We start from the raw sequence: 18,162 nt of genomic DNA, 5'->3' as shown, positions 1-18,162 counted from the left end.
GACAGCATATGTGCAGGACTGTATGGGTGGATGAGTGTGTATATGTGTTTGTTAGTGAGTGAATGACTGTCTCACTAGTGTCTTTATCAGTAACGACATATGTTTTAATCTAGTATATGTGAATATTGATGTATATAAGTGAGTATATGTGAGAGTAAGAGATTGAAAGAGTTCCTGTTTAAATAAGTATGTGTTTCTATAAGTGATTGTTTAAGAGAATAAATATGTGTAATTTTCAATAGAAGTAAGGTGGAAGTGTGTGTATAAGTCTATATTCAAATAAATGGATGTTCAATAGTTTATTTGCACGTGTGAGTATGTCTGTGAGTAACTTTTCGATGATTGTCGGTGTGTAACAGGATATATAGGTGTATCATTTCATATGATGAGTGAGTATATGTATGAGTGGATGTGTATATAGATGGTGGAATTACTTGTTGTAACTGATATGGGTATCTGCATTTTTTTTTTTAAATTTCAGTTTCTATTTTTGAATATGTGTTTCAAGGATTACATTACAGTGAAAGGAGGTCTGTCACTATGTCACAAGGATGGTGTCATCAGTGATGTCATGAGTGATGTCACTGACCATGTCATGAGTGATGTAATATGTGACGTCATCAGCAGTGCATTGCACGCGCAAGTTATAGTGAGTCCAACTAACTATAACGTGGAATTTCATTGGTTTTATGTCAGTAAAATTTCCAGCTAACTATAACATGTGTCAAACCTATGGTTTTTTCAGTGAATTTCATAGGTTTTTGAAATGCTACTTCCTAACTATAACGTGTGTAAAACCTATGGTTTTTTCTGTGAATATATATATATATATATATATATATATATATATATATATATATATATATATATATATATATATATATATATATATATATATATGTTAATTTCCATAGGGCGGTTGGCCTCACTTTTAGCTCGAACGGCTGAATGGATTTGCACGAAACTTGGCAAAATTGTAGGGACTGTTAGCCCAATGTGCCTTTGCTAGGTCTCAATGTATGTGCTCCAGTGGATTTTGATAAATTAACATTCAAAAAAATATATATATCTGTAACAGCGTTCCGGGTAGCGCTCCGGTTCGCGTACTTTTCGCGTAACGCAACTTTGCGAAGTGAAGCTGATTGGCTCTTCGGTGTCTGTCAACATTCTAAACAGTCCGGAGCGGCCGCCATCTTGTCTCTCGGTAGGATCGAGAGACAAGAGGAGGCCAAAACGAAGGGGGAAATGACCATAAGGGGGCATAGTAGATCCTCCCTGACCCCCTACGTTTGATGTGGAGGCTTTAAAAGGGCCCTGCGGGGCAAAAAAAATAAAAAATCGTTTTTTTTGCGTTATCAATAGTGTTGTCTGTATTCCCAGTCAGTACCCTTCCCCGCCCGCCATGTGCACAAAGACCGCATACATCCCCCATAACGTCAAGGCTAAGTAACTAGAACGTCATAAGGAGTTGCAAGTCGCTCCCATACTGGCGCCATTTTGGTCGAGGTCAGGCAGGTTCAGAGTATAGTTCAATGTCTCCAATAAGTAGCGGCAGGACCAGAATCCCTTTCGGCAGTTTTGGCTTCGTCATTACGAGCACTCGAAAAAAAGACATTCTGGGCAGTATCACCCTTGACGCAACCCTTTATTGTACAAGATGGTGTCTTTCAAAAGCCAGGGGTATAGGAGTATGTAACAAGCGAGCCGTTTAATTGAAAAAACTAAACATGACAAACAGTTGTAGGATCAGTGAAGGTTGATTTTTTAATTGAAAGTATAACAGGATCAGTTACAATAAAATCGTCCATACGCACACCATGGGCGAGTATCATGGGTAACATTACTTCAAAGCTTTATTAATATAATAATTAATAATGAAAAATCGACATCAATAGGGTTGTCCGTATTCCCAGTCAGTACCCTTCCCCGCCCGCCATGTGCACAAAGACCGCATACATCCCCCTTAACGTCAAGGCTAAGTAACTAGAACGTCATAAGGAGTTGCAAGTCGCTCCCATACTGGCGCCATTTTGGTCGAGGCCAGGCAGGTCCAGAGTATAGTTCAATGTCTCCAGTAAGTAGCGGCAGGACCAGAATCCTTTTCGGCAGTTCTGGCTTCGTCATTACGAGCACTAGAAAACAAGACATTCTGGGCAATACCACCCTTGACGCAGCCTTTTATGCTACAAGATGGTGTCTTCCATTCAGAAAATATTGTTGGCAGCATTTTGAAAGGAAAGATAAACGGCCGTTCTCCTAGTGAGTCTCACATTGTTACATTTATGAAGAATGTTGAAGAGTAGTATGTTGAAAATCTGAAGCCATCGTTCTACAAACTCTCAACCAGCCTTGGATGGAAAAATCCTGAAGAATGTACAAACTGAAAACCAGTTTTTGTTTGCATAGCATCAGCAGGAACACTAGAGTCAGCTTTGTGTGAAGCCGCCATCTTGATCCAATCAATACCGTCCCCTTGCACACATTCAGGGACCAGGCCGCAGGACGTGTCTTCAGGTCAAACAGATTGTGGGACAAGGTCAAGAATGGAAGAGTCACCAAAAGGCAAAAAGTTCCGCCTGACCCCGGGAGCCGACCGCCTATGTCGGGGGCGATCTCAGGCCACACCAGGGCAACAAGACTTGGGGAGGGGGCAGGAGCCAAGCACCCCCTCCCAGTCCGCGCCACCACACCGTCTCTCGGGGGCCTCCGTCAAGCGGTTCAGGGAGGCACCGCATCACATTGCTTTCCAATGCAGTCAGGTCCTCAAACAGCCCCCACTTAAGCTCACCTATGAAAATCTTACTATTGATGCTTGACTGAGACCAAGGAGATCAGAGTGCATGTCTGTGTAAGGTGATGTACCTCTGGGGAGACAAGGTCTAGAATGGAAGAGTCGCTGTATCGCAAGAGTGGGTGAAATTAGGCGGATGACGGGTGAGATGCTGTAATAGCAAGAGCAGGCGCAACTCAACAGGCCGAGAGAGACTTGGGAAGGGGGCTTGAGCCAAGCGCCCCCTCCCAGTCCGCGCCACCACACCGCCCCTGGGGGGCCTCCGTCAAGCTGTTCAGGGAGGCACCGCAGGCAGCCGTTCTTCAGATCAGTGGCTCTCACCGGCAAGGCTCCCCTCCTTTAGCAGCGATCGTTGGCGCTGTGGTTGCGGCCGGAGGCTCCTGCTTAGTCAACGCCCCGGCCTCTCCATGTCGTAGGCCGCAAGAGTAATCGCAACTCAGCTGTGCGAGAGAGACTTGGGGAGGAGGCAGGAGCTAAGCGCCCCCTCCCAGTCGGCGCCACCACACCGCCCCTGGGGGGCCTCCGTCAAGCGGTTCAGGGAGGCACCGCAGGCAGCCGTTCTTCAGATCAGTGGCTCTCACCGGCAAGGCTCCCCTCCGTCAGCAGCAATCGTTGGCGCTGTGGTTGCGGCCAGAGGCCCAGCCTAGTCAACGCCCCGGCCTCTCCATGTCGTAGGCTGCAAGAGTGGGCGCAACTCTGCTGGCCAAGCGAGAAATACCATCCCCCTGCACACATTTAGGGACCAGGCCGCATTGCGAGGGCACCGCAGGACGTGTCTTCAGGTCAAACGGATTGTGGGACAAGGTCCAGAATGGAAGAGTCGCTGTATCGCAAGAGTGGGTGAAATTTAGCCGGATGGTGGGTGAGATGCTGTAATAGCAAGAGCAGGCGCAACTCAGCGGGCCGAGAGAGACTTGGGGAGGGGGCAGGAGCTAAGCTCCCCCTCCCAGTCCGAACCAATGAAAAGTGTTATTTTTAGGTCACATGACCTAGCCTTACATCATTTGGAACTCAAAAGTGAAATGAACCAATGAAAAGTTTTATTAACAAGTCACATGACCTGTTATGCTTACGTTACGCGCTTCGCGCCACGCCCCGGATCGCTTCCGGGTAGCTGCTTTTCGCGCCTCGCGCAACGGAGCACTTCCGGGTGCGCTAACGCGGCGCGTCATATGACAGAAGGGACAGGCAACAAGAACCATCAGTCAAAGAGGGGAGGGCAAGTTCTTCTCTACCGGGTCACGTTGGGGCTCCACCGGAACTGATCGAATTAGTAGTCTACAGTGTTTCTGGATGTTTCAGACTGAAGCTGGCGTCAGCATGAGAGCACCACCATCTCGTGACTCCGTTGTGGCCATTCCACAAGCAATCATGGCCCCACCGTAAGTCTGCGGGAGTCGGGGGCCCCGGTGACTCTTTTAGAATCTTCAAGGCTGAGGGGACGCTTTTGGGAAAGGGGCCCATGCCCTAGCAGTCAAGCGTCCGAGTTCCAGGGTTGCCCAGAGCAATCCTTGCAGGCCAGGCCCAAGTCTGTGGAGTCGACCGCCATTTCCTGAGCTCCGTGGCAGCCGCCTCTCGCTGTACTGCAAGAGTGGGTGCAATTCATCCGGATGGCGGGTGAGACGCTGCAATAACAAGAGCAGGCGCAATTCAGCTGGCCGAGCGAGGCCCTGTGCCGCAGGAGCGGGCGCAACTCAGGTGGCCGAGTGAAGCGCTGGGGTGTAGCTGATAAACCTCCACCTGGGGAGGTGGGGGAGGCTCGTTTGCGCCGCCTCTCCCTTTCAGTGCACCCCACGCCGTGTCCTGGCACTGGTATATGTGATGGTTGGACCAGGGCACCGCAGGACGTGTCTTCAGGTCAAACGGATTGTGGGACAAGGTCCAGAATGGAAGAGTCACCAAAAGGCAACAAGTTCCGCCTGATCCCGGGAGCCGACTGCCTATGTCGGGGAGATCTCAGGCCACACCAGGGCAACAAGACTTGGGGAGGGGGCAGGAGTCAAGCGCCCCCTCCCAGTCCGCGCCACCACACCGCCCCTCGGGGGCCTCTGTCAAGCGGCTCAGGGAAGCATCGCAGGCAGCGGTTCTTCAGATCAGTGGCTGTTAGCAGCGATCGTTGGCGCTGTGGTTGCGGCTGGAGGCCCCGCTTAGTCAACACCCCGGCCTCTCCATCTCGTAGGCCGCAGAGTAGTCGGGGAGAAATCCCGGGAACGGCGGCATGCATTTGGATCGATGTTGCAGCAGGCTGCCATAAAAATAGTTATTTAATAAAACGTTTTACCCTGTTACTTTGCTGGTGTGTTGTATATATTTATAATATTTGCATAGTGTTTGTCGTTGTTTTGGGCGGGGTGGGCGGAGGAGCCGAGCTGTCTTGCAGCCATCATGGCGTCGAGCTCAGTTCCTCTCACTAGTTTCATATTTCTCATGAGGGGTTGTTCCTAATGTTTCTATTCTAGCGAGGTCAAAAAGAGATCCCATTACTGGCCTACTGATTTTTCTTGATTCCTTTTGTTGTTTCTAACGATTTTTCACTATCTGCAAAAACTAAACAGAGTATTGCGACTCTGTGCTTGTTTGTAAATAGAGAATGAACCAAAGAGAACCAATTCTAAAACAGTAAATGCATGGATAACAATAAATCAAATGGATAGGGAAGCAGGCACGACGGATTACAACGGGGGCAAAGGCCTTCGTTACCTACCCTTCACTATCCGCAAAGAGAGAATACTCCTAAAAGAAAAGAGGGGGGAGGGAGGGGGGGGCAGCGTTCAAAGCACATCAGCGTGCATAGACACGAAAATGTTTTTACCTACCACGTACTTGCCATTTTAAAGTTTTTGATATTTGCTATTAAAAAACCATTGAAATTCACTGAAAAAACCATAGGTTTAGACCATATATAGTTAGGAATTAGCATTTACAAAACCTTGAAAATTCACTGAAAAAACCATGGGTTATAGACCATATATAGTTAGGAATTAGCATTTACAAAACCTTATTTTACTCACCCAAAACCATTGAAATTCCATATATAGTTAGTTGCACTAACTATATATCGCGCACCCGCAATCCACTGCTGATGATGTCACATATTACATCATTCATGACATGGTCAGTGACATCACTGATGACATCACTGATGACAACTCAAATGACATCACTGACAACATCTCTTAAATTATCATTCATGTGATAATACGATGAACCTCTTCAGACTCTAATATAACCTTAGATACAATCAGTGTAAACAGACACTCACAGATTGTCATCCATGGAGTTACTCATATATCTAGTCAGTCATGCAAAGAATCAATCACACCTTCATTTCCTCAACTATACAGTTATACACACCTTTCTAATTCAAACATATTCTAACACATATTTACTCTCCTATACAATCCCTGATACAAGTTCACAATGATCCATACAGCCACTCACACATTCACTGGCTCTTATGCACAGTTATTTATATATGTCAACTCTCACATGTACTGTGTTTTACATATGTACTTACTTTGACATGTTGCACTGAGATATCCATTCACTCACCAATATACTCATGCACACAGTCAACTGCCCATGCAGCTGTTTCCACATGCACTTTTGAACCCATACATCTAGTGAATCAACTGCTCACACATCTATGCACAGAGTCATACACCTCCCAGCCACTCACACACATACTCAGTCTCCGATACAAATACTTACTTGGGCAACCAATGAATATCCTATATAGTTACTCATATAGCTACTGATTATACATTCAGCAGTTTACAGAACAACAGACATAATGATGCACAAATTAAGACAGTTTAGTCACTAACCCATGCACTCAGTGAGACACATTTAATCACTCTCTCATACAGCCAGTCATGCACCTACTAAATTCTTCATCCAGACACTTATACATCGACTCATTCTTCAATATGTAAGACATATTTTAACTTTACAGAAACATACAGTCATTGGATAATGTCATCAGTGATGTCATTTGAGTTGTCATCAGTGATGTCATCAGTGATGTCTCTGACCATGTCATGAATGATGTAAAATGTGACATCATCAGCAGTGGATTGCGGGTGCGCGATATATAGTTAGTGCAACTAACTATATATGGAATTTCAATGGTTTTGTGTGAGTAAAATAAGGTTTTGTAAATGCTAATTCCTAACTATATATGGTCTATAACCCATGGTTTTTTCAGTGAATATATATATATATATATATATATATATATATATATATATATATATATATATATTCACTCCTACACACTTCCTGATAAGGATGATGCTCGGACACCCGGGTTGACTTGCAAGTAAAATTTATTTTAGGCAAGTAGAAAAACGACTTGCTTTGCCATTACGGCTTGCTCACGCTCACCGAATTAGTCAAATCGCCATCTTTAATACGTAAACACGTAAAAACACCAATGTGCATAATAATAATAGCGGCGGACATTTTGGCATGGACCACTGGCAATAGTAATTGTATTCAAATATGATGTATGCCACAAGTAACATTCAAATCATTATCCATTATGTTATAAATATTAATGTGATTGAATTATAGATTGCAAAAATATTGAAAAGAGTCAAAGTAATACATGTAATGTAAATGTAAATTGATACTTGTATAGCGCACTACTCACCCGCAAGGGTCTCAAGGCGCTTGTACGAATACCGCTGTGGAACCCATGCTGGCTTCCCCCGTGAGGTGTCCACTCCTGGGCATCCCCAAGGTGGAGGCCAGGCATCCTTAGCTTTGTGGGTGCTGTTGTGGAGATTAAACAAGCTATTGCCCAGAGTTGCAGAGTGGGACTCCATGGTTGAAATAGGCACCGAGGCGAGAATTATCAGGTCCGTGGCATTTTGAGCCCAAGACCCGCCGAGGCAGGGAATTGAACCCCGGTCCCGGGCCAGACCTCTGCATCAGGGTCTGCCGCTCTAACCATTGAGCCAGACTTCAATTCATATACAATACATTGTATAAAATTGCCATCATAGTCCTTGCTAGCTAGATTTGTATATTGGACATTACGTATTGTCTTTTCACAATTTTTAGACCAAAAACAGGACTCCAAAAAGTTCTGTGACACGTGATGGTACACGGTCAGGTAAGCTGTGCCGTCATTGGTTGTTGTCAAGGTTTCATACGGCAATTCATTGGTCTCCAGGGCTAGGTTGCTTAGGATATAGTTCAAGCTTCCCTGGCTGTTGCCATGGTATTGCCCTAAATGACAGAGCATCCACTACTTCCGTGCCCCAGTGGGCAATAGCCAGCCTAATCCTGTTTAGGAGTCCAATATGGCAACGTAGTCCTAGTAAGTCCTTGCCCAAATGGACCCAATTTGTGTTTTAGATCACTCCGCCCGTGCCTTGACAAAGACTAAGGGAAGACAAAACACGTGTTGGCTGTTGTTTGTTTGCTTTGGAAGATATCAACAAAAAAAGAAAAATAAAGGAATTTTATGCATTTGAAGATACTGATTGATGTGGACTCTGTCTTCGAAAAAGAACATGGGAATTGTGACAGTCTGTTCTCATGTTGCATGATTGAATAATTATTTTTCTTTCGGACTATAACCTTGACAAAAACCTTGTCTTCAATTGGTTGATAGATTATAGGGTGTGCTGTTTATTTTCTTCTTTGTTATGTAAATATATACTTATATATATATGTATATATATATATATATATATATATATATATATATATATATATATATATATATATATATATATATATATATATATATATATATATATATATATCTGCAAATACCTCGCAGCAGCGCTCCTCACAAAGAGACACGAGGCAAGGACCAGCTTTTTCTTAGCATTCTTTTATTCAGCCATCAGATAGTGTGTCATGACGCGTTTCGGCCATCCCAGCGGCCTTGGTCACATGGCGATACAAATTTGCTTTTGCCCTTTTAAAGTGATAACGTGCAGTCACATGTCAATGATGATGGACATAGAAAAAATACTATATGTATAAATACATTTGCCTGTGCTTTCTCATAATACCAATACAGAGGTGAGTTAATAACTGTATGAATACATAATTTAATCACAATTTGCATACTGTATCAAAAGGATTATAAATATACATATATAATGCAACTTCAGTTTAATATACGAAGAGTATTTCCAGGTTAACACTTAAAAATGTATTACTGCCTAAATGCCTACAACTCTTCAAAATGGAAATGAGAAAAGGTATACCATGTAGTCCATCAAATCTATTAGCAAATGTTGTGCGAAAAAGTGTGCTCACCCGTGTGTATTAATTTATAATGCAAAATTATATTAATAATCACCACTATTAAATGATAGTAGTGAAAAAAAGAGATCCAAAAGAGGGAAAACCTGATTTAATCTCTAAGGACCTATTAAAAGAAAAAAGAAGAAATGAATACATGACGAAAATTGAACCAGCCAATTAAGGCTCAGAGGAAGAGAATGCACTGGCTTGACTTTTTTAGGGAGTGCTATTGATTCATTCTTACCTACTGCCATATTATTGCACCTGATTTAAAGTGGCTTCGTGTCAAATGGAGAAAATAAATATCATTTCTTCATCTAAAGTGACATCGTGCAGTCAAAGTGCAAATACAGCTAAAGTGGCTGGTGCTGGAGGGTTGTACAGTACTGAGGTAGAGGAGGGGAATTTTACTTCCATGTTCAAGACAAGATATTATCATACATAATCAATGTTGCACATATAGAAAAAATCACACCATAAAAACACAATCTAAAAACGAGGGAATCGGTAACATGACTAAGATCAGCTATCACATCAAAAATCAGGATAAAAAACATTACCCTAATAATTAAAATGACGGCTAAAATCAATCAATTCATATATATACACACACACACCCAAATTTTGTACACTCAATATATAAATTATGCATAGTATATTACAATATAGACAAAAATATGTAAACAAAGTGCACGGTGCGGACCAACTCCTCCTATGATTCAGACTATGGTTATATCATGGTAATTACTATATGGCTGCAGATTGACATTATCATGAAGTGGTCATAGGTATGTGTGGAGGTCCTCTGTGGTATTAAGACCTCCCGGCTACTTTGAATTAAACTTTAAAATATACTTGGTTTCAAGCCTGCGCATACACGCCTCCCTGTCGCCTCCTCTTCTGGTAAGCGGGACGGACTCAATGGCAAAATATTTGAGACACTGAGGCTTACTATTGTGACATGCCTCAAAGTGTCTGGCCACTGGATAACTCTGGTCCTTATTTAAAATGGCGCGCAAATGTTGTAGAATACGCTTATGAATTTGCAGTTTGCTGCTACCAATATATTTTAGCTTACAGTCGCATTCCAGTATATACACACAGTACTCCGTTCTACAGGTTAAGTGTTGTTTTATGTCCCTTGTAGTTCTTGGGATTACTGTTGTAAATTTCTTGGTGTTGACACCATGTTGGCAGGCTTTGCAGGCCAAGCATTTATAGAAACCCCTGCTAGTCGGTCTCCATGGCTCCTTGCCTATGTAGTCTTGACTATTTTTTGAGAGGATGGAGCCCATACTAAAGCTTTTACGAAAAGTAATAGATGGATTAGGGGGCATCACATCGCCAATCATGGGGTCATCTTTTACAAAGTGCCAGTTTCTTCTGACGATACTTCTAAGTTCTTTCTCTTGTTTGGAGTAGGTCAGAATGAGTCTAACTTCATTGACATTATCACTTTGTGTCTCTTTTTTAGTCAACAAATCACCTCTTTCTTTTACCCTGGATTTCTTTATAGCAGTGTTGACTGTTTTGGCAGTGTAACCCCTATCTACAAATCTTTGAAAACTTTCCTGTTGTTTTATAATCATGTCTTCATAGTTACTGCAAATACGGCGGATGCGTAGCATCTCGCCGTAGGGTATTGATTTGATTAGATGTTGGGGATGAGCACTCGTGGCATGTAAAAGAGTATTACCTGCCGTCGGTTTTCTAAAAAGAGTACTGGTAATGACATTATTACATATAAAAACCTGTACATCTAAAAATGTCACCGATTCCCTGCTTACATCAGAGGTAAAATGCAAATTAAGATCATTGTCATTGATTTCATGTATGAACTTAAAAACACTTTCCTCGGAACCACGCCATACAATAAAAAGGTCATCAATAAATCTGAGCCAACAAGTGATGTTTGTGGTGCAATATTCTTCAAATTTGCGCAGTAGGACCAGTTCCTCCCACCACCCCATAAAGAGGCACGCATAACTAGGGGAGAAACTGGCCCCCATTGCTACACCTTGGACTTGTTGGTACATTTGTCCGTTAAAAATGAAGAAATTATTGTTGAGGCAGAATGTTAACATTTCTAAAAGCATTTTGGTGTGTTGGGCCAGTTCCATGGGCCTGCGGCTAAGGTAATACTCACATGCACGCAGGCCATCTTTGTGCTTTATACAGGTGTATAATGAACTGACGTCCAACGTTACCAACAACAGGTCAGGGCTCCATGCTATATCTTCCAATTTTCGCAGAAAGTCACTGGAGTCTTGTACATATGACTTTAAGGACTTCATGTGTGGCTGCAGAAAGTAGTCAATGTACCTTGAAAGGTTTTCCAAGGGGCCACCACATGCTGCGATTATGGGTCTGCCTGGAGGTTTGGAGATACTCTTATGGACTTTTGGTATGAAATAAATATATGGAGTGAGTGGATGATCTTTTTTAACATACTTGAACTCATCTCCGCTTAACATACCAAGGCCCTTCCAAGCTACCAGGTTCTTACATAGAGCCTCCAACATTCCCCTATATTTCTGGGGGTTGCTTTTAGTATAACATTGTGGGTCATCTAATTGCCTCTGAGCCTCCTCAAGGTACTCCGTGGTGGGCCACAAAACAATGTTCCCGCCTTTGTCTGAATTTCGAACAATAACTTCAGCATTTTTCAATTTGGTGGATAATTGATTTATTTTCCTTTCCTGGTTCGTGAATTGACGCCTCTTGTTGTCAGTCTTTAAAGCCATCTTTTTCACTTGTTGCACCACAACATCGCTAAATGAGTCAAGACCATCACGTGCCGCCAGGGGAATGTACTTGGACTTGGGCTTAAATGGGGTGATCGGTCTCATTTGACCACTGGACGCCACTATTTCCTGTGTCCCCATAGCCTCATCAATCCCCAACTGGCACACGTCACGATACAGGTTTAGGTCACTGACTGCCAGTTCAGAGGTGCTGGTTGTGGATCTTGTTGGGGCATTTTTTGTTGTGCTGGCTGTCTTGTTTAGGAATTGTTTTTTCAATTTTAATTTCATTATGAATCTGTATATGTCTGCCCTCGTGGTGGTATACGAGAAATTGGACTCAGGGCAATAGCTCAAACCTAAGCTTAAAAGCTGCTCTTCCGCAGCTGATAGTTGTATTGGGCTGAGGTTGATTATGGACTTAGCTTGTTTCTTCTTGCTGGATTGATCACCATCACAGCCAATTGCAGTTGTTGAAGAAACCATACTGTTGTCTTCGACTAGGCCAGGGGTTTCTTGCTCCTTCCCCGTCCTCGGCCTCGTCCCCGCTTGGTTGGCTCGCCTTTGTTTGGCTGCTTTTCTTCTGCCCCTCCTGCGTTGGGACTTGGTTGGGACACTTTTCCCTGGAAGTGCGATCTTAGGGTTGTTTTTCTGCCATCTTTCAAGACCGCCAGCTCTTCCCCCATCGTCAAAACAACATTGCCTCTTGCCCCTTCATTGTCTGAACCGCTTTCTGCAGCCGAGCTATAAATAGATATTTCCTCAGATTCTGCCGGTGCTGCCCCTGTACTGACCGCTCCTCTCTTGCTTGCTGTGGCTCTTCTTAAGTTGTCATATCGTCGTGCAAAAGTGAATATTTGGCCATTCGCGTAGTCGTCCCGGTCTCTTTTAAATTTGTATATTTTTCTTGTCTTGATTTTTTCTTCCTCCTTTGAAAGTCTAGATAACATTTCATTCCTCATTTTGGTGGTCTGTGGGTTTTCCTTATCACCTTGCAGTGCTTTTATTTTCTCCTCAAGAGTGTCTATCTTAGTTTGAAGTTCCTCGCCATCAATTTCAGCAAACTTCACTAAGATCTGCATTAATTTCCGTGAGGATTCAAGATTACACTGACCCCATTCCTCCATCATTAGGGGGTTGGGGTTTTCGTAGCTGGGGGCCAGCATGATGCGAAGTCCTCTAGGGACTCTCCCTACATCAAGGTATCTTTTGAGGGAGCGGGCTTCCCACCACTTTGATTGTTCATTCCTTTTCAGTTTTTCCAACTCTTTGAACAAGTCTCTGGCGGTACTCATGGTCGCTCCCTCAGACCCCCCTGCACCGACTTCCTTCTCAGCAGTTACCTCCTGCTCAATATCATCAGTAAACATTGCTTGTGCAGCGAGCTCACGGGCCCTCCGTACATCGCCTGACATCTTCTAGCTGATGGCTGATACTTGAAAGGTGCTAAATAACGTGTAACGCAAACCGCCTAATTACGCCTCAATAGCCTATGTCAGCAGCCGCTGACTCAAGCGGTTCGCCACGTACCTCCACACTCCGACTGTCACCGTATATGCTTCTCTCCACTGCGTGCCACTCGCTGTTCCATCCAGGACGCAAATTGGGACCAGCTGCCTGTTTAGTAGTTCGGCGCCGCACGGCGCCACAAAGCACAGTGATCCCCCAGCTGCGCCCGCTCTGACACAGCCTCACGGCGCGGAATCTCTTTAGCGTTCCTCAGCGTCTCCTGTACGCACGGTGCAGAGTCGGATATATATATATTACCTACTGGCGGTCGCCAGTAGGTAGTTATAGTTAGGATTTTTTTCAATGTTAAATCTCAAAATTCTATTTGGAATAACTTTGGCACCAGTTGACGAATCTGCCTGAAAATTTCCTGAAAATGGCCTCGTCGAGCTCCGGTTCTTCCTTGCAAGTTTGGGGGGGATACGTCAAGCGGGGGCCAAGATAAAAGGGGGGTCCCAAAACGCGTTTTCCCCATGTTAATTTCCATAGGGCGGTCGATTTCACTTTTAGCTCGAACGGCTGAATGGATTTCCACCAAACTTGGCAAAATTGTAGGGACTGGTAGCCCGATGTGCCTTTGCTATGTCTCAAGATATGTGCTCCAGTGGATTTTGAGTAACTTAGGTTCAAAAAAATATATATATCTATAGGCGCTCTCCGGTGCGCGCACCGGAGTGCGCTCCTGGCGCGACACGCGACTTGCGCGCAGAAAGCTGATTGGCTCTTGGGTGTCTGTAAACATTCTAAACAGTCTGGAGCGGCCGCCATCTTGTGTCTCGGTAAAATCGAGACACAAGGGGTTTGAAAAAAAAAGGGGCAAATGACCATAAGGGGGAAGAGTAGACCCCCTCTGACCCCCTAGGTTTGATGTGGGGGCTAAAATAGGGTCCTGCGGGGCATTACATTTTTTTTTTTTTTTTCGTTTTGCGCGGGGGAAGCGCATGGTACGCGCACCGGGGAGCGAAGCACGGGGAAAATCCAGGACCATATTTATGAAGGCCTTGCGCTGCCAGTTTTGCGCCGCCTGTGCGTCAATTTTTGTGACGCACCAGCGGTGTAAAAAAATGCGCATTGTTACGCTATATTTAAAAAGTGACGCATCTATCTAGATGCGTCACTTTTTAAATATAGTGCAACGAGGCACATTTTTTTACACTGCTGGTGCGATGCGTCACTTTTCTGTGCGCACTCCTTATGACATTCCAGATGTGTCATATTTAATGTATGACGAATCATGTTGCAAGGAGTTACAGATACGTCAGTATTTCTGACATATCTGTAAACATAAAAGTGACGCGAGGCAGGCGCAAGATTTTGACGCAACAGCATCCTAAAAGTGACGCAGAGAAATCTCATAGATTTCAGTACGTCGTTATTACCAAGCTTTTTGCGGGGGAATGCCCCCTCTGCATACATTATACCTGACGCAGATATAATGTGGCGCAGAGTTTTAAAAAGTGACCCATGTACCTAGATGCGTCACTTTTTAAAAATAGCGTCAGGTATAATGCATGCAGAGGGGGTGTTCCCCCGCAAAAAGCTTGGTAATAACGACGCAGTGAAATCTTTGAGATTTCACTGCGTCACTTTTAGGATGCTGTTGCATCAAAATCTTGCGCCTGCTTCACAGCAGACCTTTCACATGGTGCTTTTTCCATGTGAAAGGACACATTACTGGAGTTGCGTCACTTTTGTGACGCACTCCAGCAATGCGTTACTTGGAATGTCATAAGGAGTGCGCACAGAAAAGTGACGCATCGCACCAGTGATGTAAAAAAATGCGCCTCGTTGCGCTATATTTAAAAAGTGACGCATCTAGGTAGATGGGTCACTTTTTAAAATCCTGCGCCACATTATATCTGCGTCAGGTATAATGCATGCAGAGGGGGTGTTCCCCCGCAAAAAGCTTTGTAATAGCGACGCAGTGAAATCTTTGAGATTTCACTGCGTCACTTTTAGGATGCTGTTGCGTCAAAATCTTGCACCTGCTTCACAGCAGACCTTTCACATGGTGCTTTTTCCATGTGAAAGGACACATTACTGGAGTTGCGTCACTTTTGTGACGCACTCCAGCAATGCGTTACTTTTGTGTTTACAGATACGTCAGAAATACTGACATATCTGTAACTCCTTGCGACATGATTCCTCATACATTAAATATGACATATCTGGAATGTCATAAGGAGTGCGCACAGAAAAGTGACGCATTGTACCAGTGGTGTAAAAAAATGCGCCTCGTTGCGCTATATTTAAAAAGTGACGCATCTAGGTAGATGGGTCACTTTTTAAAATCCTGCGCCACATTATATCTGCGTCAGGTATAATGCATGCAGAGGGGGTGTTCCCCCGCAAAAAGCTTTGTAATAGCGACGCAGTGAAATCTTTGAGATTTCACTGCGTCACTTTTAGGATGCTGTTGCGTCAAAATCTTGCACCTGCTTCACAGCAGACCTTTCACATGGTGCTTTTTCCATGTGAAAGGACACATTACTGGAGTTGCGTCACTTTTGTGACGCACTCCAGCAATGCGTTACTTTTGTGTTTACAGATACGTCAGAAATACTGACATATCTGTAACTCGCGACATGATTCCTCATACATTAAATATGACATATCTGGAATGTCATAAGGAGTGCGCACAGAAAAGTGACGCATTGTACCAGTGGTGTAAAAAAATGCGCCTCGTTGCGCTATATTTAAAAAGTGACGCATCTAGGTAGATGGGTCACTTCTTAAAATCCTGCGCCACATTATATCTGCGTCAGGTATAATGCATGCAGAGGGGGTGTTCCCCCGCAAAAAGCATTATAATAGCGACGCAGTGAAATCTTTGAGATTTCACTGCGTCACTTTTAGGATGCTGTTGCGTCAAAATCTTGCGCCTGCTTCACAGCAGACCTTTCACATGGTGCTTTTTCCATGTGAAAGGACACATTACTGGAGTTGCGTCACTTTTGTGACGCACTCCAGCAATGCGTTACTTTTGTGTTTACAGATACGTCAGAAATACTGACATATCTGTAACTCCTTGCGAATTGATAAGTCAAAAATTAAATATGACATATCTGGAATGTCATAAGGAGTGCGCACAGAAAAGTGACGCATCGTACCAGTGGTGTAAAAAAATGCGCCTCGTTGCGCTATATTTAAAAAGTGATGCATCTAGGTAGATGGGTCACTTTTTAAAATCCTGCGCCACATTATATCTGCGTCAGGTATAATGCATGCAGAGGGGGTGTTCCCCCGCAAAAAGCTTTGTAATAGCGACGCAGTGAAATCTTTGAGATTTCAGTGCGTCACTTTTAGGATGCTGTTGCGTCAAAATCTTGCGCCTGCTTCACAGCAGACCTTTCACATGGTGCTTTTTCCATGTGAAAGGACACATTACTGGAGTTGCGTCACTTTTGTGACGCACTCCAGCAATGCGTTACTTTTGTGTTTACAGATACGTCAGAAATACTGACATATCTGTAACTCCTTGCGAATTGATTAGTCATATATTAAATATGACATATCTGGAATCTCATAAGGAGTGCGTCCAGAAAAGTGACGCATCGCTGTTTTCACGTAGCGATGCGTCACTTTTCAGAAATGAGGCCTCCAGTTTATTCACTGTGTCACCTCTATGACCCTTTCTTGCGTCAATACGTCCCTTTTGCATACATTACACCTGACGTAGGAATAATGTGGCACAGGGGTTTACAAAGTGATGTATTTACCAAGGAACACCACTTTGTAAATATGAATAAATAAGGTGCATTTTTTATTGGAATGTTGTGTCACAAAAAGTGATGCTTTGGTGGCGTTAAAGTGACGCTTGCCTTCATAAATGAGGCCTTCTACTTTCAACTCCAGCAATGCATCTTTTCTTACCCTTCCACACCCCTCCTTTTCAACATTTTCTTTGAATATCAACATTCCCCATATTCATTCTTCTTCTCATAACTTTCTTTTCTAACACTCACCTTCTTTCAGTCCTCCTACTTCACTTCTTTTTTCCTCTCATACCTTTCTGTTCTTTCTTACTCATTCTCCTTTCAATTATCAATGCACTATATTTCACTTACTCTTCATTTTTTTAAGAATATAGCTCTTTGATGAGAATTGGAGGTAGTTCTGAAAATAACTTTTGGTTTTCTTCTTTTAACTGAACAGGAACAAAAACAGGGAATGGAAACTGCTCAACAGGAGCAAAAAGAACAAAAAAAATTAGGGGTGGAAAGGGCAGCGATGGTTTTCTAATGCTCGAACCATGAGCTGGACACTTTGTTCTCCAAAGGTAAGCAGTTGATTGCAGTATCTGCATCTGAGGACACCATGGTTAAAAGCATGTTGTATGTTTGGCACCTGCTCCTGCGATTGCCCTCTCCCAGAAGAAGTTGCTCCTCCGGTTGTTGTAGAGGCCCCATCTCTGGGAACGTCTTGTGCCAGAGCCCTGACACTTTCCCGGGCAAAATTCTGGGGGTGCCTCCTCTCCACATGTCGGATCATCGTAAAGTTCCCAAAAGAGTACTTTTTTTTGGGGTCACCCCGTGACAGGACCTGTTTGCAGATCCTGCACTCCACTTTTGGTGCATTCACCTTCTTCTGGTCAGCTGGAATCTTAAAAAATTTCCATATGAAATGTTCCTTCACCTTTGGGGTAGGAGGCTCTTCATTGATGAACTCAGGTTCATCCTCACTGCTGGATTCTCTGGCAGCCATGGTAAATCACGAAAGATTCAGGTGCAAAAAACAGGTCTTTCAGTCACAAAAGTGAAAGAAGAAGTGAAGGAAATGGGTGGGGATTTCATTCATTGTAAAAAAAACTGTTAGCAACCAATGAAAAGTGTTATTTTAGGGTCACAT

This window comes from Lissotriton vulgaris, chromosome 7 (genome assembly GCF_964263255.1).
Source record: "Lissotriton vulgaris chromosome 7, aLisVul1.2, whole genome shotgun sequence".
Classification (NCBI taxonomy): Eukaryota; Metazoa; Chordata; class Amphibia; order Caudata; family Salamandridae; genus Lissotriton; species Lissotriton vulgaris.
This window is presented reverse-complemented; position numbering follows the sequence as displayed.